Source organism: Balaenoptera musculus, chromosome 5 (genome assembly GCF_009873245.2).
Source record: "Balaenoptera musculus isolate JJ_BM4_2016_0621 chromosome 5, mBalMus1.pri.v3, whole genome shotgun sequence".
Taxonomy (NCBI): Eukaryota; Metazoa; Chordata; class Mammalia; order Artiodactyla; family Balaenopteridae; genus Balaenoptera; species Balaenoptera musculus.
The window spans coordinates 71,107,836-71,134,586 of NC_045789.1; positions in this window are offsets into that span (position 1 = coordinate 71,107,836).

Consider the following 26,751-nt stretch of genomic DNA (forward strand, 5'->3'; position numbering starts at 1 on the left):
CCACTTTGTGACTTACCATAATTTATTTGTCTGTTATAAAGGGCACTTAGTCTGTTTCATGGTTTTTTACTGTTAGTCTGTTTCATGGTTTTTTACTGTTACACTATGAGTTATTATGTGCATTTCCTCTAGTGCACATTTTTCAAGAGTTGTAGCAATATATACAACTGAGAATAAAACTGTTGAGTCATAATATATTCATATGTTCAACTTCACTGTATCATTTTAAATTGTATTTCAAAATGATTGTACAAATTAATATTTCCACCAGAACTTATCTGAGTTCTTTAGGTTCCATACTCTTATCAACACTTTGTACTAGATGCATTTTTTTATTTCAAATAAGAATAGTAAAGTAGTTACTAATTGTGGTCTTAACTGCATATTTCTGATTATTAATGAGGTTGGACATCTTTTCATGTTATTAGTCATTAATGTTTTATTTTTGAGAAAAGTCTGTTCGTGTCTTTTGTTCATTTTTTATTGGTTTGATAGTTTTATATATACTTGGGAATCTTTATATATTTTTAGATCAATACAATTTGATTATATGCATTGTAAATAATTTCCTTAATTTGCAGCTTGTATGTCAAATATTTTATAATACCATTTTACAAGTTCAAATTCTTCATTGATAAACGACATTTATCAGTCTTTCCTTTGATGGTGATTACTTCTTGGGTGTTGTTTAAGAAATCCTTTCGTATCCGTAGATCATAAAACTATAACTCTCTAATTTGTCTAAATGTTTTTACATTTTTCATTTCACAGTTAAATCTTTAGTTAATTTTAAATTGATTGCTCTGTAAGTGCTGTGGTAAGAATCCGATTTTAAGTATCCCAGATAACCCAGCTATCCCAGAACTATTCCCTTCTTTTTCCAGTGGTCTGCAATGCTACTTCTGTTTTAAAAAATTTCTCATATATAAATGAATCTGTTTCTGGCTCTCTATTCTATGCCATGGGTTAATTGTTTCTGTTTCCACGCAACTATTAAAATTTAAATTATAGTAACTTTAGAATAAGCCTTGATAGCTGCTAAGGAAAAACCATCACATTACATTTCTTTTCTGGCAGCTTCTTGCCCTTGTTCTACCACATAAATTTTATAATCATATATCAAATTACTTAACAATTACAACTGAAATTTTGATGTGATAATGTGTTTTGTATGCTTCCTTTTTCAACATTAAAAATAGTGAGTAGAAAACCCCAAAGCCATTCATGATCAGATACAATTAGAAAAGGAGTTCAAGGATTTGTCTAGGAATCACATATTTCCTCTTCTGTTGCCCCACTGTTAATTCCTTCACTAAAAAAAATCATGGACTCTTGAATGTCCATATAAAAATGTACAATCTCTAAATTAGTTTCTAATTAATTGTTCTTATTAATTGTTCCTAATTAGGAACTCAGAAGGAAGGGCTGCTTTACTAAGAAACCATTTCCCCAAAATTGTAATCCCACAGTGGCTCCTGCAATTGTCTGTTAAATACAAAGACCACTGGCATATAAAATATAAAATATTCCTTGCTAAAATCTTCTGGAAAGCTACTTTCTGAACCTGTGAAAGTTCACTTCCTAGGGACATCACTATGTTTCTGCCATGTTTTCTATAACAATAATAATATCAGAGAACATAACTGAACACATACAAAATACTAAGGACATTATCTTTTCAAAATTTCAATTTAATCCATGACTCTATAATCATAACCGATTGTTAGATGACTCAGAAATTCAGATGCATCAGTTATATTTCCCTTAGTCACATGGCTAATAAGTGGGGAAACTTGCATTTAAACTCACATCTATCTGAGCAGAAGGTAAAAATGTGGCTGCATTAAGAGCTTTAAAAAAAAGTATGCTGATATGGCAACTCAGCATTGTTCTGTGTGGTAGGCTGAATAATAGCTCCTCAAAGATATCCAAGTCCTAATCCTCGGAAGCTGTGATATGATTAATTTAAAGATCTTGAGACAGAGAGATTATCCTGTGTTATCTGTATGGGCTTGGTATTATCATAAGGGCCCTTATATAAGAGAAACAGGAATTTAGAGTGGTAGTAGCAGACGTCATGTTGGAGCTAGGATTAGAGTGACACAAGGGTTTACAAGCTGAGGAATGTGGCTTCTAGGAGCATCTAGAAATTGGCCTCCAGAGGCTTCTAGGACAACCTCTAGAAGTTGAAAAGGATGGGTAAACAGATTCTCACTTAAAGCCTCCAGCCAGAACCAGTCATGCTGACACCTTGACTTTAGTCCAGTGAGACTAATTTTGGACCTCAGACCTCCACAACTGCAACATAATAAATGCGTTGTTTCTTAAGCCATTAAATGTATGGTAATTGGTTACATTACAATAACAAACTTACCCAGTTCACTTTACTTAAATAAACACACGAAGAATACTGCTTCAGAGTCTAGCTCTAGATCAGGCAAAAACACATTTTTGTTAACTGAAATAACATGTTAGAGCAGGGGTCCCCAACCTCGGGGCCGCGGATGGGTAGCGGTCCATGGCCTGTTAGGAAGTGGGCCGCACAGCAGGAGGTGAGCGGCGGGAGAGCGAGGGAAGCTTCATCTGCCGCTCCCTATTGCTCACATCACCGCCTGAACCATCCCCCCACTCCGTCCGTGGAAAAATTGTCTTCCACAAAACCGGTCCCTGGTGCCAAAAAGGTTGGGACTGCTGTGTTAGAGGGTTTACTAACAAACACCTGCTGCTAAGAAAACGTCTCCTTCGGAAAATTTGTACAGTGGGCCTTAAATATCATCAAGTTATTCCAGACAGAGTCTCTTTTCCTCTGTTGGTTCCCATTTCAAAAAATTGTTTTTTGGTTTTGGGTTTTTTTTGCCTTCACAGCCTGTTGAGCTTTGTCATGCTGGAGACTTCCCACAGCTTTTCTGCCACTGCAACGAAATGATAGGAATATGAGAACCAGTGGGAGACAAGCCTTTAAAAAAACATTTAAACCCTTACATGGAAAAGAGCTGACACCCCACAAATCTGAACATAAACACAGATCTATCAGCCTTGATCACTAGGAAGCCAGTCAACTTAAGTCTGGATTACACACTCTCTATCATCAGTCCATCCACAATAAAAACAGTTCATGGATATTCTGCAGAGGCTAAATATTTCTGGGTCTTTTCTGTTATTTTATGGAATCAATGCCTAATTGAAAACTGAATTATGAAAGATATGTCAGGTGAAGTAAGAGATGCAAGATGTTGTAGGCTTATACATATATCAATAAAATGAAAGGGACTTCCCCAGTGGCGCAGTGGTTAAGAATCCGCCTGCCAATGCAGGGGACATGGGTTCAATTCCTGGTCCAGGAAGATCCCACATGGTGCGGAGCAATTAAGCCAATGTGCCACAACTACTGAGCCTGCACTCTAGAGCCTTCGAGTCACAACTGCTGAAGCCCATGCACCCTAGAGCCCGCACACTGCAACTACTGAGCCCACGTGCCGCAACTACTGAAACCCGCGCACCTAGAGCCTGTGCTCTGCAACAGGTGAAGCCACCACAATGAGAAGCCTGTGCACCGCAATGAAGAGTAGCCCCCACTCCCTGCAACTAGAGAAAGCCCGCAAACAGCAACGAAAACCCAATGCAGCCAAAAAATATTAAAAAAGTAAAATAAAATGCAGAAACTTTGATGATTTTAGTATTACATTCAATTTTTTTAAACATTGAGCTTGCTCTGAAACCTACTGATTGCCCAGTTATTTATAAATTCTACCAGATCTATTTAAATAATCAAAGGAATTATAATTAAATGCAATACTTACTGGAAATTTTGAAAGAAGGGTATTGGTATTATCATATATAATTCAGATATGCATAGATTTGTAAAATTCTCTTATGTTTTTTATATATAACCCACCACTTTTGCTCAGAGTTGGAGAAAGAGCATCTCTTTGACGGGGAGGAAAAGAAACTAAAGCTAAAATTACTACATTAGTTATTTTCATTTATTTTATTTTAGGTAAAGTATCCATTTCAAAATGCAACTTCCCTACTCACGTGTGGTTTTTTCCCCTCATTTCAAGGGCTTGCCCTTCCCAATCCCTTTTTCAAACTGTCTTCTAAGTATCAAGAAAAACTTCATCGTCTTCTTCATTTTCATCATCTTCACCACGGAAGGCAGAGGGGACTCTGCTCATTAGACTGTTTCTTGAGTCTACATTAGCCTTTGCGTTTTATCTCACATTAATACTCCTCTCATTATATCTTTGCCATCAGGAAACATTCCACCCTTAATCTGTTCTATACCATCAACTACAGGAATATATGAAGCTGCTCTCAGATACCTGTGACCCTGTGTCATGCCAAATGTGGGCCTTCAGTGAGAGACAAACTATTCTTGAATCAACACTGTAGGAAAGAGACAACTGTTACTGTATTCTCATATAATTCTTCCAGCTCCACCCTAAACATGATTTTGACCCAGGATAGTACAGGTTTACTCTACCCTATCCAAAACTTTTGGAGGAAAAATATGTTTTAGAATTCAGAATTTGGTGGATAATAAAAAGCATCCTTTAAATCAGTACATTGGTATATTTCTGCAATAAAATGTATAAATATTCAGGCCAAGTGGTTTTTAGGGCTCTTTCAATGTTGAAAACATAGATAAGAGACTGAAGACCTGTAGTATCTGAGACTTTGCCCTTTAGCTAGTCCTCACACAAACTTCTACTCTCAGCATCTTACTTATATCATATTGCTCTATAATTAATTAGCCCTATATCCGTCCTCCAAACTCTTGCTGAATTTTGCTCAATGATGCCTGGTATTTACAAATCAAAATACTTTCTTTCAAGTTTCCTGTTTTGTTTTATTTGTTTGGTTTTTTACTTTGGCCTAATTCTGAAAGTTAAAAAAAAAAAAATCAATTGTATGACTATATACAACATTTTGATAGTCACTCTTTCCTCTGGTGATAGGATTGTACATTTTCACCCTATTGAATTAAAAGACAGTCATGTGACATTCTTTGGCCAATTAAATGTAAGCAGAGGTCACAAAGGCTCACTTTTGGCTAGAAATTTATAAAGCCAGCTCATGATACACTGTATTCTCTTTCCCTTTCCTCTGTGATTATGGAAGCATGTGTCAAAATAGAGCTTCAGTGAAACTGGATACATAAGGAACTATTCGAACACAGCCCCTCTTTGACACATAAGGAGTCTCTAGGATATTTAGGTTGCATCTTACTGAAAAATATTCTAGCCTAGACTAACTGTTGCAAAAGTTTTATAAAAATAATCTAATAAGGACACTCCAAACATACATAAAGTACAGTAAATTGCATAGATTGAACATGGGCATCTGTCACTGAGATTAAACACATAATACCAATTCAAAAATTTTACACCAGATCTTTTAAAACATAAATAAAAATTTACAGATATAGCTACCTCCCATCCTTCTCATTTCATAGATATAGTTGCTATTTATAAATGGGGTATCCTTTCCCTGTTCATTGTATTATATTTACTACTTATGAACATTAGAAGAATAAGGTCTATATCACCTCTGATGTTTAATTGCCAGCAAGCCTCAGCCATTCCCAAATCCTGCATTTTCCAATGAAGATATGGAGCCCAGTTTAACAGTGTTTTTCCTACTCTTGATCCCAACCTCTGGTGGACAGCCAAGACAAGGTTTTCAACAATGTCTCGTAGACCCACTCACCAGGACATCCTCCATTCTCTTACATCTCACTTAGAAGGTCTCCCAGGGTTCATATTCTGGTGGAGAGAATCTCTGGTACCACATACGAAATTCATAAATCCTTCCTCAATACTCTGCCAAGGCAGTTCCATCATTCTCACCTCATTAACTCAGGGCAAATTTTGTATCCTGTATCAATAATCCCTTCTTAGCAGTGTATCAAGAGAAGTTTGCAGATATGCTTGGCAGGAAGTTAATCTCTAATACGTGGTAGAGTTCTTCCATTACAATAAATTATCCACCCAGCTTTATATTCTGTACTCCTACTCTAGTCAGAAACTTTTATGATCCACCACTATATGTGTTCCTTCAGTTCCTGCCCAAATATATACATATATATTTGGTCTTGCAATTATTTCAGAGTAGTAAGGTAAACTATTTTCTCTTGGAACACAGGCTGAATTCTTCTCTTGTTAATTGTCTCAAAGCCCTAAGGAGAGAAAGCAGGAAAAATTCAGAGGAGGGCCAGCATCATCTTGCAAAGCTTCTGCCTCAGGTGATATCTTTGCTGGGTCCCCACACAAGTTGAGGGTTTTCATCATATAACAAGGATGAGAGCTCTTCTTTTTGTCAATATTGCTCAAAGGAAACTGTGCTTTCAAGATTTCCCCATCCCAGAGCTCAGGTTTTCACTTTTTTCCTATCAAGACTTAGACTTTTGCATAGGGAACCTATTGATGTTGCAGAATAAGTCTCCTTTGTAGCCCTGCCACATTTAGAATAAAATTGTAGGACTAATTTTCAGCACAAATTGTACTGTAGCTGCAAGACATGAGGGTATCTTCAAAGTTACCCTGGGAGGTCTTCTTGAGTGATTTCAGCTAATACTTAATTGACCTGAGCCCGTCTTTCATTTTTTCCAAGACTTCTAAGTAGTTAACCAGGGGGAATTCCCTGAAGGTCCAGTGGTTAGGACTCCACACTTCCACTGCCGGGGGCCTGGGTTCCATCCCTGGTCGGGGAACTAAGATCCCACAAGCTATGTGGCACAGTCAAAAAATACCCCATAAAGTTGTTAACCAAAACCAGCTAATTTCACACATCTTTAAATAGCATCCAAATGCCTTTGTTGCCTTAGAATCCAAAGTCTTCTCAGCTTTATCCTCCACATGTACCAATTTCATATCAATACCTGTGTGAGTTTTAGTAACTGTGATGCTACTATATGCAGGTATTATCACCACTTCACTTAGTACCAGAAATGGGGCCCTAGTTTCTATCTGCCCATTAAGTATTTTATTTCTAGAGTCCTATCCTTGGGATCTGTTTCCAGGGCTACTTCCAATGCCAACAATTGTAGCTTGAGTTCTCTGTGCTACCTCAAACCTGATGTTGCAAAAGCAACTGGAGGAGGTAGAGCATTACTGAGGTCACTAGGGAGGGCATCTGGTGCTCTGTTCCTCCCTGGGCCTGTAGAGGAGCCTAGCGAGTGATTCAGAATTGCTCAACAGTGAGTTGCCTTGGGGGAACATTTAGCCTTTGGCTCCTGTGCCCACCCCCACATTGGTGGAACATGGCCTGTGGGGCATGATGACCATGAGTTAGTGGGTTATCAATGGTTAGGCATGCATACTTATGATAAAAGAAAGCCAGCTTTATCTTGAGGCCTCAAGATATTGAGCAATTTTGAGGGTCACTCTCTAGGCTCCTGCATCAGGTTCGTTGAAGCCTGAAGAAAATGATCAGCCTCTGATCAAAAATGACCATAGATGATGCCAAGCGAATGAGAAGTAGAACACAAGATATGTCATACAAAGAAACTTGCCTTGCAATATGCATGTTTTGCATAGTTTTTAAAAAGCATGTATTCAAAGTGGAGCCTATTTAAATATGTATGTAAATAAATAGGCAACTAGATAAATAAGCAATTAAATAAATACAATTTTTGGAAAATCCATATGTAGACATTTTTTACTGAATGGAATTGGGAGTATAACTCTGACTATCTTTATCTTTACTAATTGATTTTTCTGAAGTTTTGGCCAGTGTTAGACCTAAAGTCTGTACAAACAGATTACTCCGTGTTTTAGTAAGATGCTGTGTATTTTAGACAGCTTTAAAGGAAAAATAACACTCAAGGCTCTTTCTTTTCCCACTTAATCTTGGTTAGATAGCTTGGTTCACTCCTTAGCACACTGTTGCTTCGATTAGTTGCTAGGTGATAGATACCACCCTACAGTACCTGGCTACCTCTGCTGTTGCAGGCAGCAGGATGCCTTGGACCAGGGCCACACTGAGCTCTAAAATGTTTAGTGATATATCAATAAATAATCCCTTGGCCATATGCATTACCTTGCAAATTCTATTCATTTTTACTTAATCTAAATAAAGTTCAGAGGTTTCATTACCTTTGGAAACAGGAAAAAGAAAGAGGAGTTTTGAAAAAGCAGTATACGAATGAAAAATAACTAAGTAGATAATATTTTAAAGTAGACAACTCATTTTCCATCCATAATTTGCAATAGAAATCAGAATACAGGATTGTTAAAAAGAATCTCAATCTTGTACTTTCTCTTTCTGAGTATATGTGCCATGCATAGTCATTCATAAAAATGATTCCTAAGTCAGGGTATGCTAATTCATGTTCAGCTAAATAAGGGAAAAAAAAGAAAGAAAGAGGAAGGGAGAGAGAGAGAGAAAGGAAAAAAGGAAGGAAGGAGAGATTTTCATAGGATCTCATTTCTTATTATGAGTAAATTTGGTTTTGCTTATAGTCGGCATTTTTTCTAGTATTTAATTTTATTATTTTCCCAGCAAAATTTAAAGTTAAATTTTATTATATGGTGCAAAAAGTAGTTATCTCTGGATAATTTTCAGATATTTTTATTTTAAATTTTAAAAAATTAATGTAATTTAATATTTCAGAATCATTTTATGACCATGCATTTGTACTTTTATAATTTCGAACGTTAGCATAATTTTTAATAAAAACTCTAATTATATGGGTAATTTAACAAAATAAACACTTAGATCTTAAGACTTTATACATTATATATCCTTTGGATTTGGATACTCATAGGACTAAGTATATGGCTTTAACCTATATATTCTTATTTCATTTTGTTGCAATAGTACGTATAATATTTAATATTATTTGTATTTCTTCCCTTTTGTATTATTTAATTTTCCATGTCATAGTTAGGGACACTATGTAAAATAGCAAATAAACATAAATGTGGTTTAAAGATACACAGAAGAAGAGAAATCATTTTTAAAAATGGACGCTATGGACTAAATGAAACAAAAATGATATCGTTAAATAGCCTTCTTTATTATCTTACACTTTTCATGGGTCAAGAAAGTAGGAGCTGCTTGCTTCATGTATGTAACTCAAGGTTACAGTAAGCTGTGAGCCGAGGCTGTAGTGGGAGATGGAGGGACTGCTTCCAAGCTCACCTTCATTACTGTGAGCAGATTCAGTTTCTCACTGTACAGAGGTCTTTGTTACTTGCTACACAGGCCTCTCCTAAAGCAGCTCAAAACTCAATCCAAAGCTTTCATCAGATCGAGTGAGTGAAAGAGTGGGAGACAGCACCCAAGACAGAAGCCAGAGTTTGTGATCTAATCTGGGAAATAACATCCTATCATTTTTAGTGTATTCTATATCTAAAAGGGTATGAATAGCAGGAGGCAAGGAAAGGAAGTATTTGGGGCCAGCTTAGAGATTGCCTACATCAGAATTTAATCTCCCTGTTTATTAACTATTATCCTTATTTTCAGTCTATGCATATGTTTTTCCATCTATTTGTATGCATTTCAATGAAAAAAAAGTACAAGTTAATTTCTCCTCCTATATGGTCATAAAATCGCCAAGAAAAGACAAAACCATGCCCAGTGATGATCTGAAAAAATTACTGGTAACCTCTTTTGCCTTTTCACAAGTTTTGAATAATTTTTCTGATAGGTTGGAAGTGACCTTCAAATGATTCAGCAAAAGCATATGTACAAAAGCACTTACAAGAACACATGCATTTACACACACACACACATACACACACATAGAGAAAAAGAGAAAGCAAATGTGACAATATATTAACAGTTGATCCTGTGTGAAGGTGAGGATCATACGGATTTTACTGTATTACTCTTTCAACTTTTCTGTAAGCTTGACAAAATGAAAAGCTGGGGAAAAAACAAAAACCCTACTTAAGGTCTAGAATAACACATGAAAGTCTGTCAAATCTAAGAACCATTTTATATAAAACTGGATATTGGGACAAGCTAGCATTTAAACTTTCATAGTTTAATTTTGATAGAAACAAGACATATAAGACAAATTTTTATCACAGATTATTTTAACAGCAATTTTGATTTACTAATTAGAGTGACTAAAATTCAGAGTGCAAAATATTTTATGTTAAATGCCTTGATAGTGTTATATATACGGGATAATGTCTGGTTTATTTTTATTTTATTATTGTAAAATAATAAATATACTAATAAAACTATTTTCTTTTAAGAAGTGATGGCCCTGAACTTAAACATTTTAGCAGTCAAGACTTTAGGCACTATCTTTATCTTCATGTTCTGCTTCTCATCAAGGTCAATCACCAGTGTCATTTACTATAGCTTCCTTTTATCTCTGAAATACTGCCACTTGTCTTCCTCACTTCTACCACTCTTCCATGTAGGTCATCATCACCTATCACAAGGGTTAATGTAAGAGCGCTTAACTAGTCTTCCGGCCTGAAGATGTGCTCTCTCAAGTCCAATCTCAAGAAGAAATCCCAGTCATCTTTATAATATAAATTTAATTATGTTCAACGGTCTAATAAAACAGTTTGGATGTCTTTCCAGGGATCTTGTGATTAATTCAAAATACTTTAAAAGGCTTTCAAGGTCCTTCTTGATATAGCCTCTGATTTCCTTTGCTGTTTCACCTCTGGTTACTTCCTCCGTTACATTCTGTGGTCCTAAAACACTAAATTTCTTCAGCTTACTGAATATTATGTGTTCTTTCATCACACTGCCTTTGTATTTACTGTATGCTCTGTTTTAAACAGTCCTCCAATCATGTTCTCATGAATTTCTCATTTTTCAGGTGTCAGTTTGGACATGAAGCTTTCTCAGGTCGAGATTTTTGTCTACATCCTGCATGTTACTAATGCATCCTATAGTTCCTCTAGTATAGCACTTATCATGTCCTATAATTGTTTATTAATTTATGTGTTTCTCCTAGTAGATAAGGGTAAGTCTGACAGTGAGGGTAGAATCTTTTAAGTGATCATGGTGTCACCAATGCTAGCAAGAACATATTTGATAATTAATATAAAATAATAATAATGATTGAATTCAAAATTTATTGAGCAACAACTATATGCTAATCCCTGTGCAAAAGCCCATTACATGGATTGTCTTACTGCTCAAAACCAATCTTTAGAGTAGGTGAAATTATTTTAAAGATGAAAGGATGAGTGTAGAAATGTTAAATTAGTAAAGATCAAAGCTTATATTTAAACTCTAGTTTCAGAGTGCAAGATTCTAGCAATATGTATGCACAAAAGAGACATATTGGAGCTGGAGAGAAATTTATTTCTAACCACTTCATATAAAAATTACTTTAAAATGTTTTATGGCACATTATCATATCTATGTTTTTTAAGAAGGCTCTTATTTTATTGGGCATCCCTAATTGTTTAAAAGTCTAGTCTCCTTCTTGTGAGGCAAAAATGCCTACCCTCAGCCCTCCTATAGTCTTTCCTCTTTCAATATTATTAGTTAGCACCTCTGAAATATACAGAATAAGTCTAATTAAAATTCCATATTAATAACTATGCACATTTTTAATGTTAGTTGTCATATTAATGTTCTTTTGACCTCCAAAATATATTTTATTTGAATAAATTTCAAGTGTATTATTTTTATTGTTTTTTTAAATTATTTAGAATAAAAGATGTCTAAGAAACATTCCCATGCTGTGAAACATTTTTTATGTTAATCTTTTCCATACTCATTTCTTCAGAGATTTATATTTTCATTCCTATTAATATAATAGTTGATAAATAAAAAATAATACATGTAATATTTATGCAAGTCATAAAGCCCAATACTGTAATAAACACATGTGACACCATCAATCCAACTCAAGAACTAGAACCCTGTCATTAACTGTATCCCCTCAGGTACTTGTCTTCACCATCTTCCTCTTGCCTTTCACCCACCAGAGGTCACCGCTAGTCTGAATTCTATCTTCATCATTGTCTTGACTTTCATAAAATATTTTCATTTTATGTAAATGTATTTCTAAGCAAAGTATTGTTGCTATATGTCTATATTTGAGCTTTATAGAAAAGGCACTACACTAACAGAGTCTCATAGACCTATTTTTCCCCCTCTCACCATTACAGTTTAAAAAATCATCTACGTTGCTGTGTGTGGCTGTGGTTTATTCACTTTTGCTCATGTATAATATTCCTTTGAGAGAGTACACCAAAATATGTATGTTCAACCTCTCTCAGGTAAGCATTTGTATAATTTCTAAGTTTTTAATATTATAAACAGAAATGCTATAAACATTTTGTACACATTGTCTGAAGCATATGAATTTTTTAAGAGCATAATTAAGTATTGGAATGCTGGGTCACAGAATATGCTATGTGTTTAATATTAAAATATAATAACAATATTCCCCAAAGTAAATATATATCTATATATATATGTATATATAAGTGATGTCCATTTATTTATGCCTGCCCATTTCCATTTACCTCTCTTTCTCATTATAGGCATCCACTATGATTAATTAGCTTTGAAACTTCTCATCCACATTTTTACAATTTTACCTCATAATTAAGTAATGATAATACCTAACACAGTTGTAAGTGTATTCTTAAATCAATTTATTATTTCCATTACTGTAAAATTGTTGATTGAATTAAGGGCTATGATTTTTAGGAGCAGTGAGTACTGTATATAGACCTTGTTCATTCATTTAAACTGCCATCCAGTAAGAAAATGTACCTTTAATATTTGTAAAGGTCTTTTTTTGAAAAAAAAATGTTTGAAGCATTATTTTAAAGGTAAATACTTAAAAGAACAAAACTTAAACTGTAGGTTATCAGTTTTATCAGCTCTATCGGGTATTATTAAACTGATTTCCAATGTGGCAGAACCAATTTACATTTCTCCCCACCATTAATGTTATCAGACTTTATTCGTTTGCCAATCTAATCGCTCACTATTGTTATACTCTTCAATTCCTTGATCATGAGTCAGATTAAACATTTTTCATCTTTTTACATGTAGATTTATGTTTCAGGAGTCTGCTCCGTAAATTCTTTTTCAGATGTTTTTTCAAGTTTTTCTACTGGCTTATGTGGATTTTTGCTTATTTGTTTTTAGGCTTTAAATATCTAAACACTTTTTTCAATTGTGTACATCACACATATTTCTCCTTATCTGCTGTTATTCCTTTTAACTTAATTCCTTGGGGATCTTTTTCTGCCTTTTTTCTTTGTACAGAATATTATGTATAAGAAACTATACATACTTTTTTATGCATATGTATGCTTTTTTCCTTTATTTTCTTTGCCTTGGGGCTTTGTTAAATAAATAACTAGATATGCTTCTTTATTTTTATTAATGGTTAAAATTTTTAATACATTTTGTTTTTATTCATAAGGAATTAATACTCATAAGAGTATGAGTAAGAATCTATTTTTACTTGTTTTCCATATAGGAAAACAATTGCCACAGAAGAACTTACTGTTTCCCATGAGTTCTTAAAACATTTTTTTTTAAACATCTTTATTGGATTATAATTGCTTTACAATGTTGTGTTAGTTTCTGCTGTAAAACAAAGTGAATCAGCTATATGTATACATATATCCCCATATCCCCTCCCTCTTGCACCTCCCTCCCACCCTCCCTATTCTACCCCTCTAGGTCTTCGCAAATCACCAAGCTGATCTCCCCATGAGATACAGCGCTTCCCACTAGATATTTATTTTATATTTCATAGTGTATATATCTCAACGCTACCTCTCACTTCGTCCCAGCCTAACCTTCCCCCCTCCTCATGTTCTCAATCCATTCTCTATGTCTGCGTCTTTATTTCTGTCCTACCCCTAGGTGCATCAGAACCATTTTTTTTTTTTTTTTTTTAGATTCCATATATATGTGTTAGCATACGGTATTTGTTTTTCTCTTTCTGACTTACTTCACTCTGTAACAGACTCTAGGTCCATCCACCTCACTACAAATAACTCAATTTCATTTCCTTTTATGGCTGAGTAATATTCCATTGTATATATGTGCCACATCTTCTTTATCCATTCATCTGTCGATGGACACTGAGGTTGCTTCCATGTCCTGGCTATTGTAAATAGTGCTGCAATGAACATTGTGGTACATGTCTTGTTTTGAATTATGGTTTTCTCAGGGTATATGCCCAGTAGTGGGATTGCTGGGTCATATGGTAGTTCTATTTTTAGTTTTTAGGGACTTCCCTGGTGACGAAATGGTTGGGAATCTGCCTGCCAATGCAGGGGTCACGGATTCAATCCCTGCTCCAGGAGGATCCCACATGCCGTGGAGCACCTGGGACCTGTGCACCACAGCTACTGAGCCTGCGCTCTAGAGCCCACAAGCCACAACTACTGAGCCTGCATGCCACAACTGCTGAGGCCCATGTGCCTGGAGCCCATGCTCTGCAGCAGGAGGGGCCACTGCGTTGCGGGGCCCAAACACCATAGCGAATAGTGGCCCCGCTCTCCGCAACTGGACAAAGCCCACGCGCAGCAGCAAAGATTCAATGCAGCCAAAAATAAATTTAAAAAACATTTTTAGTTTTTTAAGGAACTTCCATATACTGTTCTCCATAGTGGCTGTATCAATTTACATTCCCACCAACAGTGCAAGAGGGTTCCTTTTTCTCTACACCCTCTCCAGCATTTATTGTTTGTAGATTTTTGATGATGGCCATTCTGACCGGTGTGAGATGATATCTCATTGCAGTTTTGATTTGCATTTCTCTAATGATTAATGACGTTGAGCATTCTTTTATGTGTCTGTTGGCAATCTGTATATCTTCCTTGGAGAAATGTCTATTTAGGTCTTCTGCCCATTTATGGATTGGGTTATTTGTTTTTCGGATATTGAGCTGCATGAGCTGCTTGTAAATTTTGGAGATTAATCCTTTGTCAGTTGCTTCATTTGCAAATATTTTCTCCCATTCTGAGGGTTGTCTTTTCATCTTGTTTATGGTTTCCTTTGCTGTGCAAAAGCTTTTAAGTTTCATTAGGTCTCACTTGTTTATTTTTGTTTTTATTTCCATTTCTCTAGGAGGTGGGTCAAAAAGGATCTTGCTGTGATTTATGTCCTAGAGTTTTCTGCCTATGTTTTCCTCTAAGAGTTTTATCATGCCTGGACTTACACTTAGGTCTGTAATCCATTTTGAGTTTATTATTGTGTATAGTGTTAAGGAGTGTTCTAATTTCCTTCTTTTACATGTAGCTGTCCAGTTTCCCAGCACCACTTATTGAAGAGGCTGTCTTTTCTCCACTGTTTATTCTTGCCTCCTTTATCAAAGATAAGGTGACCATATGTGCGTAGGTTTATCTCTGGGCTTTCTATCCTGTTCCATTGATCTATATTTCTGTTTTTGTTCCAGTACCATACTGTCTTGATTACTGTAGCTTTGTCGTATAGTCTGAAGTCAGGGAGCGGGATTCCTCCAGTTCCATTTTCTTTCTCAAGATTGCTTTGGCTATTCAGGGTCTTTTGGATTTGCATACAAATTGTGAAATTTTTTGTTCTAGTTCTGTGAAAAATGCCAGTGGTAGTTTGATAGGGATTGAAATGAATCTGTAGATTGATTTGGGTAGTAGAGTCATTTTCACAATGTTGATTCTTCCAATCCAAGAACATGGTATATTTCTCCATCTATTTGTATCATCTTTAATTTCTTTCATCAGTGTCTTATAATTTTCTGCATACAGGTCTTTTGCCTCCTTAGGTAGGTTTATTCCTAGATATTTTATTCTTTTTGTTGCAGTGGTACATGGGAGTGTTTTCTTAATTTCACTTTCAGATTTTTCATCATTACTGTATAGGAATGCAAGAGATTTCTGTGCATTAATTGTGTATCCTGCTACTTTACCAAATTCATTGATTAGCTCTAGTAGTTTTCTGATAGCATCTTTAGCATTCTCTATGTATAGTATTATGTCATCTGCAAACAGTGACAGCTTTACTTCTTTTCGGATTTGGATTCCTTTTCTTTCTTTTTCTTCTCTGATTGCTGTGGCTAAAACTTCCAAAACTATGTTGAATAATAGTGGTGAGAGTGGGCAATCTTGTCTTGTTGCTGATCTTAGTGGAAATCGTTTCAGTTTTTCACCATTGAGAATGATGTTGGCTGTGGGTTTGTCATATATGGCCTTCATTATATTGAGGAAAGTTCCCTCTATGCCTGCTTTCTGGAGGGTTTTTATCGTAAATGGGTGCTGAGTTTTGTCGAAAGCTTTTTCTGCATCTATTGAGATGATCATATGGTTTCTCTCCTTCAATTTGTTAATATGGTGTATCACATTGATTGATTTGCATATATTGAAGAATCCTTGCATTCCTGGGATAAACCCCACTTGATCATGGTGTATGATCCTTTTAATGTGCTGTTGGATTCTGTTTGCTAGTATTTTGTTGAGGATTTTTGCATCTATGTTCATCAGTGATATTGGCCTGTAGTTTTCTTTCTTTGTGACATCTTTGTCTGGTTTTGGTATCAGAGTGATGGTGGCCTCATACAATGAGTTTGGGAGTGTTCCTCCCTCTGCTATATTTTGGAAGAGTTTGAGGATAGGTGTTAGCTCTTCTCTAAATGTTTGATGGAATTTTCCTGTGAAGCCATCTGGTCCTGGGCTTTTGTTTGAAGATTTTTAATCACAGTTTCAATTTCAGTGCTTGTGATTGGTCTGTTCATATTTTCTGTTTCTTCCTGGTTCAGTCTCGGAAGGTTGTGCATTTCTAAGAATTTGTCCATTTCTTCCAGGTTGTCCATTTTATGGCATATAGTTGCTTGTAGTAATGTCTCATGATCCTTTGTATTTCTGCAGTGTCAGTTATTACTTCTCCTTTTTCATTTCTAATTCTATTTATTGGAGTCTTCTCTCTTTTCTTCCTGATGAGTCTGGCAAATGGTTTATCAATTTTGTTTTTCTTCTGAAAGAACCAACTTTTAGTTTTATTGATCTTTGCCACTGTTCTTCATTTCTTTTTCATTTATTTCTGATCTGATCTTTACGATTTCTTTCCTTCTCCTAACTTTGGGGTTTTTTTGTTCTTCTTTCTCTAATTTCTTTAGGTGTAACGTTAGGCTGTTTATTTGAGATGTTTCTTGTTTCTTGAGGTAGGATTGTATTGCTATAAACTTCCCTCTTAGAACTGCTTTTGTTGCATCCCATAGGTTTTTGGTCACCGTGTTTTCATTGTCATTTCTTTCTGTGTTTTTTGATTTCCTCCTTGATTTCTTCAGTGGTCTCTTGGTTATTTAGCAGTGTATATTTTAGCCTCCATGTGTTTGTATTTTTTACAGATTTTTTCCTGTAATTGATATCTAATCTCATAGCATTGTGGTTGGAAATGGTACTTGATACGATTTGAATTTTCTTAAATTTATGAAGGCTTGATTTGTGACCCAAGATATGATCTATCCTGAAGAATGTTCCATGGGCACTTGAGGAGAAAGTGTATTCTATTGTTTTTGGATGGAATGCCCTATAAATATCAATTAAGTCCATCTTGTTTAATGTATCATTTAAAGCTGGTGTTTCCTTATTTATTTTCATTTTGGATGATCTGTCCATTGGTGAAAGTGGGGTGTTAAAGTCCCCTACTATGATTGTGTTACTGTCGATTTCTCCTTTTATGGCTGTTAGTATTTGCCTTATGTGTTGAGGTGCTCCTATGTTGGGTGCATAAATATTTACAATTGTTATATCTTCTTCTTGTATTGATCCCTTGATCATTATGTAGTGTCCTTCTTTGTCTCTTGTAACAGTCTTTATTTTAAATTCTATTTTGTCTGATATGAGTATTGCTACTCCAGCTTTCTTTTGATTTCCATTTGCATGGAATATCTTTTTCCATTTCCTCACTTTCAGTCTGTATGTGTCCCTAGGTCTGAAGTGGGTCTCTTTTAGACAGCATATATACAGGTCTGGTTTTGTATCCATTCAGCCAGTCTATGTCTTTTGGATGGAGCAGTTAATCCATCTACATTTAAGGTAATTATCAATATGTATGTTCCTTTTACCATTTTCTCAATTGTTTGGGGTTTTTTATAGTAGGTCTTTTCCTTCTCTTGTGTTTCCTGCCTAGAGAAGTTCCTTTAGCATTTGTTGTAATGCTGGTTTGGTGGTGCTGAATTCTCTTGCCTTTTGCTTGTCTGTGTAGGTTGCAATTTCTCTGTTGAATCTGAATGAGATCCTTGCTGTGTAGAATAATCTTGGTTGTAGGTTTTTCCCTTTCATCACTTTTAGTATGTCCTGCCACTACCTTCTGGCTTGCAGAGTTTCTGCTGAAAGATCAGCTGTTAACTTCATGGGGATTCCCTTGTATGTTATTTGTTGCTTTTCCCTTGCTGCTTTTAATACTTTTTCCTTGTATTTAATTTTTGATACTTTGATTAATATGTGTCTTGGCATGTTTCTCCTTGGATTTATCCTGTATGGGACTCTCTGTGCTTCCTGGACTTGATTGACTATTTCCTTTCCCATATTAGGGAAATTTTCAACTTTAATCTCTTCAAATATTTTCTCAGTCCCTTTCTTTTTCTCTTCTTCTGGGACCCCTATAATTTGAACGTTGGTGCATTTAATGTTGTCCCAGAGGTCTCTGAGACTGTCCTCAATTCTTTTCATTCTTTTTTCTTTATTCTGCTCTGCAGTAGTTATTTCCACTATTTTATCTTCCAGGTCACTTATCCGTTCTTCTGCCTCAGTTATTCTGCTATTGATCCCTTCTAGAGAATTTTTAATTTCATTTATGGTGTTGTTCATCACTGTTTGTTTGCCCTTTAGTTCTTCTAGGTCCTTGTTAAACGTTTCTTGTATTTTCTCCATTCTATTTCCAAGATTTTGGATCACCTTTACTATCATTATTCTGAATTCTTTTTCAGGTAGACTGCCTATTATCTCTTCAGTTGTTAGGTCTGGTGGGGTTTTGCCTTGCTCCTTCATCTGCTGTGTGTTTCTCTGTCTTCTCATTTTGCTTAACTTACTGTGTTTGGGGTCTCCTTTTCACAGGCTGCAGGTTCCTAGTTCCCATTGTTTTTGGTGTCTGTCCCCAGTGGCTAAGGTTGGTTCAATGGGTTGTGTAGGCTTCCTGATGGAGGGGACTAGTGCCTGTGTACTGGTGGATGAGGTTGGATCTTGTCTTTCTGGTGGGCAGATCCACGTCTGTTGGTGTGTTTTGGGGTGTCTGTGGTCTTTTTATGATTTTAGGAGCCTCTCTGCTAATGGATGGGTTTGTGTTCCTGTCTTGCTAGTTGTTTGGCATAGGGTGTCCAGCACTGTAGTTTGCTGGTTGTTGAGTGGAGCTGGGTCTTGGCGTTGAGATGGAGATCTCTGGGAGATTTTCGCCATTTGATATTACATGGAGCTGGGAGGTCTCTTGTGGACCAGTGTCCTGAACTTGGCTCTCCCTCCTCAGAGGCACAGCCCTGATGCCTGGCTGGAGCACCAAGAGCCTGTCATCCACATGGCTCTCTGCCCGGGGAGAAATTCCAACGGCAGGTATTGGTGACACATCCTCTTCTTTAGCAGGTGTCAGCCTGGTAACTCCTTTTTTTCCTTTGTGCTTTGTCTAATTTCACTTGCCCCTAGGGTTCCGCATGCAGAGGCCTCACACCTGGTACTTCAGACCCGATTTCCTAGTGCAAAATGGCTGGGTTGACACCTCAGCTCGCGGGGCCTGTGCAGACTCCACGACATAGAGTCCAAGTGTCATACTTGAGAGTAAACATCTTGGACTTAAGACATATATGGGTTAAAACCTATGCTGCCCCTTAAATCTGTTTAACTTTGGATAAGTTACTTAAGTTCCCTATTTTCTGGGATACACATCTTTAAAATGGGGATAATAACAGTGTTTGATACATAGACTTATTCTGAGAATTAAAAGCACTCTGAGTGCTAGTCCAGGATCTGCCACACGGTAAACCCTCAGTAATATTTGCTCTTATTATACTGTAACATGCTATTTCTATAATGTACTGGATATCTGTTACTCTAGAATGGATGGATGTATACATAACATCACTGATAAATCTATCTTGTATTAAGGAATATTTGGGACCTTAACAGATTTTTAAAAGGCTAATGATAACACTCTGCAAAATTTGACATACTGGAGGAAAACCTTCAAACCTGCCAATAACTCTATAGTCTTGGCTACCCTAAATATAACCTCATCTCTGTATTGTAGAAATACCTTTTGCAAGCTCTAAAGAAATAGAAAAAGCCTTTTTGTTTAGCTAAAATTGCACTCTGGGCTAAACAGAAACATGCTGATTTTGAATTTCCCTATGAAATTGTTTTGATGGACTTCAAATCAGTGACTGGTAAATATTGGTAAATATTGGGTCAAAATTCAAGTAGAGGATAGTTTCACAAAGAGTCTTTAATATTTATAGAATTTTAAATCTCATTTCATTTTCAAAAAAATCTTCAAATTAATTATTTCTTATAGATATAACAACATAATTTTAATATACACTGTATTTAATTTGATTTAGTTTCCTGAAGAAATACTAAGGCAATTAATTCCAAGACTTACAACAATATAATTGAATGAGAATGCAGTAACCGGTACCTTGTTATTTTTTTCTTGGGAAGTAATATTTTATGACTAGATTATTAGAAACTGCTTGAGACTCTGAAGGGGTCACCAATATGATTAACAATTCCCCTGTCAGAATTCTGAACAAGTAAGGAATGAATTAAGGGGTATTAGATGATAACCAGAATATTCCTTTTATTGCTGTTAAAGACTCAGCTACAGAAGGAAAACTCATGTGGGCTTTCCATGTGGTGAGGGACAGCACGCCCCTGAAAGAATGAGAACATATGTGCAACCTGTGGGCAGCTGGCTCCCAAGGGAAATGTGGGTAGAACCAAGCATACCTCATTACTTTTCCCCAAACTTATCACTCTACTTCTTCATGGGCATGATTATAGAGGAGAAGAGAGAGAGCTGCAATGTTCTAGAGAAAATCTCTCCTCATGGATCTCAGGAGCAGAAAATAAGTATTCCCCTCCAACGTGAATAATCCACTAATGTACAGGATTCCATGTTAAAAGTGAATTTTAGGTAAAATCTCTTATGACTACAAAGCAATAGTAACTTCCTCACAATTTGGAAGTTATAAGAAAACAAAACAAAACAAAATACTAGATCTAAGAATGGTGGTAAGAGAGTAAACTCTTTCTTTCAACAGCAGTTTAAAGATGTATTGATAGGGCTTCCCTGGTGGCGCAGTGGTTGAGAGTCTGCCTGCCAATGCAGGGGACACGGGTTCGAGCCCTGGTCTGGGAAGATCCCACATGCCGCGGAGCAACTAGGCCCGTGAGCCGCAATAACTGAGCCTGCGCGTCTGGAGCCTGTGCTCCGCAACAAGAGAGGCCGCGATAGTGAGAGGCCCGCGCACCGCGATGAAGAGTGGCCCCTGCTTGCCACAACTACAGAAAGCCCTCGCACAGAAACGAAGACCCAACACAGTCATAAATAAAAAAATAAAAAAAATTTAAAAAAAAAAAAGATGTATTGATAGTTTTTATCAAAGTACATTTTCCAAAACATTATAAATGACTCATACAAATATAGGATGAATATGTGCCACATTTAGCTAATTAATGAGAGAAACTGCATGATGGTAAATTTAGTTCAAAAGAGATTTTGATAGTATGCTGTGAGCATTGAACATATAGTATATGGTATACTGTGAGTATGTGTTAGCACTGAAAAAAAATTCTAGAAAGAGGTTAGTAATTGAGATACAAAACTGGTTAATAGGATTATAAGGCAATGAAATAGTAACCTTTGGGTTACTGTTATCTGATGTACTGCACAGAAATAATGTTTATCTCCACCAGACAAATATCTGGAAGATATCACGTTATCTTGGAGAATCTGATTCAAAATTAATGGTAACTATTAAATTAATCAAAGGCATTTTTCCCTAAAAAATCAAATAATTCTTGGATGGGACTGTTAAACACTTCACTTTGACCCTTGAAAAGATGTGTGGTCATTCTTTTGCCTAATTTTTAATTTATGTGCAAATTTTTAACAGTTTCTTCAATGTGGTAATTCTCAAGTGTTCAACTGAAAATAATATACCCATGGTAGAAGAACTCATAAGTGCTAGAAGAAAGAGAAAATGAAGGTCTTTGAAATGTGAGGTTAATATCTTCTCCATCATATAGCAAGCCTTACAAGTAACTTTCGAACAATATCATCCTCAAAACTAAAACTATCTAAAAATTAGTGTCCAGTAGGCAAGGACCACTTCTTAGACCTTAAAGAGGTGAGGCAACAAGCACTGTATTCTTAGAGCTGTCAAAATTGAAGTCAGTTTCTTAGAAACCTGCAACACCTGTTAATCATTCAGTTTTCCACTTTTGTCGAAGTATTTTAAAATCTGTACTTAACATAAAAATTAAAAAATGTTTCTAACTTATTCTAATTAGAATAGTGTTGTTGTTGTGGAATGGAGTAAAAAGAATTCATCCAATAGTACCTGGTGAGGAGGACAGACTAATAAGTTAACAGATGGTAACTCTTTGGGCTTAAATTAGTTGACACATGAAAATTATGTATGTGAAGATTTCTGCAAGGAATTAGTTGCTTTTAAATGGGTTTTTATAAATGTAGTTATAAGTATAAGCTGGCTATTTTTAGAACAGAAACATTTATGCAATGTTCTGTATAACATTTCGATATGCCAGATGGAGCATTTATAGCAAAGAATCTACTCCCTGAAAGCACTAATAGTAAACACCTATTCAGCATGTTATGTATTTTTTTAGACTTTGCTGAGATGATTTTTTAAAGACTGCTTAGCACACTCTGCTTTGTGATGAGAAAGGATTTGTGAATAATCAGAAACAGGATGTCATATCACATCGCATCCACTCAAACGTTGCAGACATAACTCTTGAAAAGGTCTGAAGTCCCCTTAAAGACATCTGCCTCTTTAGGTCATTTTCACAGCATTCTGAAAGGATAACAGAGACACAACCCCAGATATTCAGATAGGAATATAAAAAGCTCATCTTGAAGGAAATGTTATAATTTCAACTCTATTAACATTTCAAGGACAGTAGGTCGCATTCTAGAGGGCTGTAGAGTTCAGTCTTAAGTGCTGTGATTTTATATTGTAAGTACAAAAATCAAAACTCTGCTGGCTTATTGCATACTCATACTGCATGTGAGAATGAAATATCTCACAATTATATTATTTTAGTAACCTAAAACACTCACATAAATAATGACCAAATTAAGTCATAGTTGATTTATTCCTAAATATTTTGTGATAGCTAAATTAATTGGAATTTAGTTCCCAGTATATTATTGGCCCTACAGTTGAGGGTGATAAACACCACAGATTGAATTATGTGGCTTCTGGAGAGAAAGACAAAGTATTTTGAAAGTGAGTTAACACATACCAATACTTTTAAAAAATGTGTTTCAGGAAACCTCTAGTGTTTTCCATTGATGCATCAGGATTCTTTCATTATTTGATTCAAATTTAAATGTAAAATGTAACTTAATTTTTCTTAAACTGTAATAAGAAGAGTGCAAATCTGCATTTCCTTATATTATGCCTTAATATAGACAATGAATGTGTCAACTTTAGTTACCAGGTCAACTCAGAATGAAGCTCTTTATTCATCTCTGAGCATGTATTTAAACTTCTATAAATGTGTCACTGATTTGGAATGTTACAGCTCTGCAACTATCTATTTTTAAAACTGAGGTCCTGGATATGTCTGTTCATGTAAAGTTGTACAGAGCACACTGGTGGAGCACAGATCTATTTATTCAAATAGCTGAAAAATTCAGATGAATGTTCTTGAGGGACGCACTTAACATGCTTGCATAAAAATGCATATAAAAATAAAAACATATTATAGACACGTTATCTATTTCAGTGTTGCACACTTATCACTGGCTTTCATATTTATAAAGATTTTTAGTAAGTTTTAGATATTTTCATTTTCCCGAATCTAAAATATTCGACTACTGATACAAGAGTCTGGCTAGCTTAACTACAAATTTACCTGAAGTTGCAAGGTAAGGTATTAAAATGGATGGTTTCAGGTTTATTTTACGTGACTTTTAAAAACATTAACAAAATATAGACCAAATATGATTTCTCAGCTTTCTACCAACTTACACACTTGCTATAGCTCTGCACTTCTGCCATGGGGTTCATTATTCTAAGTTATTCACGGTCAGATTTCCAGCTTAAATATCACTTCCTCAGAGTGCCTCAGATTACCCTATTTAAAGATTTATTTTGTTTCTTATTTTTTAAAATGTATTAGTTTTTCCAGCTCTATTGAGGTGTAATTGAAGAATAAAAATTGTACATATTCACGGTGTACAATGTGATGAAACATATCCACCATCTCACATAGTTGCCATTTTGTGCATGTGTGTGTATGTGTGCGTGTGTGTAGTGAGAACACTTAAGATCTACTCTCTAAACAAGTTTCAATTATATAATACAGTATTAGTAACGATAGTCTTAACTGATACATTATATAGAACAATCTTAGTATTTATTTATTTGTTTCAGTGATTTTTGTCTTTTTAAATTTGCTATGCTGTAAGTTCCATGAGGATAGAGATTTTGTCTGTCTTATTCAAGAGTTTCTGCAACCAAGTATACTAAGGAGAGAAGACTAGGAGGAAAGGACAGTAGGGTTAGAATAATGCGAATGTAAAACTGCACAGAAACCCCAAAAGGATATTAAAATGCCTCTGAAAATTTATTGGGCTTGAATATCATGACATTTTTTAACCGAAGTATAATACATATATTCTGTTTCACAGTTCAAGTTTATATTATAGATATAGTATATATAAAAATATTATTCTTACAAATAACCAATTTGGGAAATTTAACATGTCAATATTTCACAGCAGGTTCTCAAAATCACTTACTGTAAAGTACGGTGTACTTAGTGCTGTGGCCCCTAAAGATGGACTTTCCTTAGACACATATCCATCCTGTTCTTATTATGCTTAATGCCATGGTCTCTTACCTAGAACTTACTTTATTATATTTTAATTTGTAAATAAGACTATAGATTAAAACGTTCATCTGTGAAGTATATAGGAGAAGCATTTGTTGAATGTCTGCATTTTGTCAGACACATTCCAGTTATTCCATGACCTGACAAGAGGAGTTCAACTCTGTTTTACAAATTTTACAAATGCAGAAATTTAGACCCATAGGAAGTAGAGCGTATCTACATGGCCATTCAACTAGTAACATTTTGGGGATTTTACCTACAATCTCTCTGACCCCAACTCTAAAGTAAGTGCTGCAGGAGAAAGCACTAAAAAGAATGAAGGAAGGAATTGTGGAATTTTAAATATTATGAAAAAGACAAGTATCACAAATAACTCTAGTATAAAGTAAATATTTTAACTATATTTAAGAGACAGCAGATCATCATGCAGGTGTTAAGAAAGTAATTTGAAAATATGACTGAGTTCTCCCACACAAAAGGAAAGTTTTCTGTGTAACGGCAAAAGAAATAAATTGGGTGAACATTATAAAATTTGATTATAGACATTATATAGAAAGATAGATAAAGATATATAATGTGTGTATATCTGTGTATACAAACACAGATATATACATATATATATCAGGATTTATAAACACTAGAGTTGTATCCAATACAAAGTGGTAATAAGTGAGCAGGTTTTGATAAATAAAAATGTTAAAACATGGCCAGGCAATATTTTGAGATGTGATTTCAGAGATGTATTTCCTGGAAATAAACCTCTCAATGTCCATAGCAACATATATTTCTTCCTAGAGCCACTGTGATTTATTTTATTTATAATCATATAATAATTTGAGTATTTTGAAATGATCATTGTTGGAAAAGTGTGACCATTGTACAATACAAATTTAAATGTAATTAATTTTAGTATGAATGTAACAGATCATTAAACACTAAACATTTTGTTCTACATACTGTGTTCCTCACTTAGAGTAGGCAGATTTTCTTTCCTGAGTTAATTTTAAAGAAAAGTATCATACTCTGGTACTACTTGTAAGCACATAGTCTCACCTACCCTTTCCCTTTACAAATGAAAAACAGCAGATAATTCACCTAATTTATGTTCAGTCATATTTGTTTTTTATAAAGCTTCTATTTAAATTTCAGGTTAAGCAAAACTTTGCCACCTACATAGAAAAAGTCCATGGTAGTTAAGTATTACTAGAGCACTACTCTAGGCTACTTGTAGAAACAAATAAAAGAAGGAAGAAAAGGGAAAGGAAGAAAAGGAGTTAAGCTGCTTGTTCAAGTAAATAAAAATACTTCCATTGGCTTTTAGAATGTACCCTTTAACTTTAAAAATAATTAAACAAATAATTCAACTGCAAACTTTAAGAACAGATGTAAAAGCCGTTGTCAGAAAATACAAAACAGCTGGCAATCTTATGTATTAGAAAACAAAGGCAAGCAGTTGGATGCTAACTTCACAAAGGGTAAATTGCCACAATTCCAAAAATAGTTTAATTTACATTAAAGTTATTCATCTTAGTCCTAGTGCACAATTTTGGATAAAACAAAGTTTTTCAGAATGCAACAGAGCAGTAAAATTAGAATTTTAGCTCTAGAGACTGTTTGCAGACCATTAATTCATAAAGCTTTAGTACTCAGAGCACATTTTTGTTGTACTTATTTTTTTAAGATCAGAAAGTCTACCATCTGAGCAGGTGTTTAATGTTTGACATGGATGTAAATGGAGTGA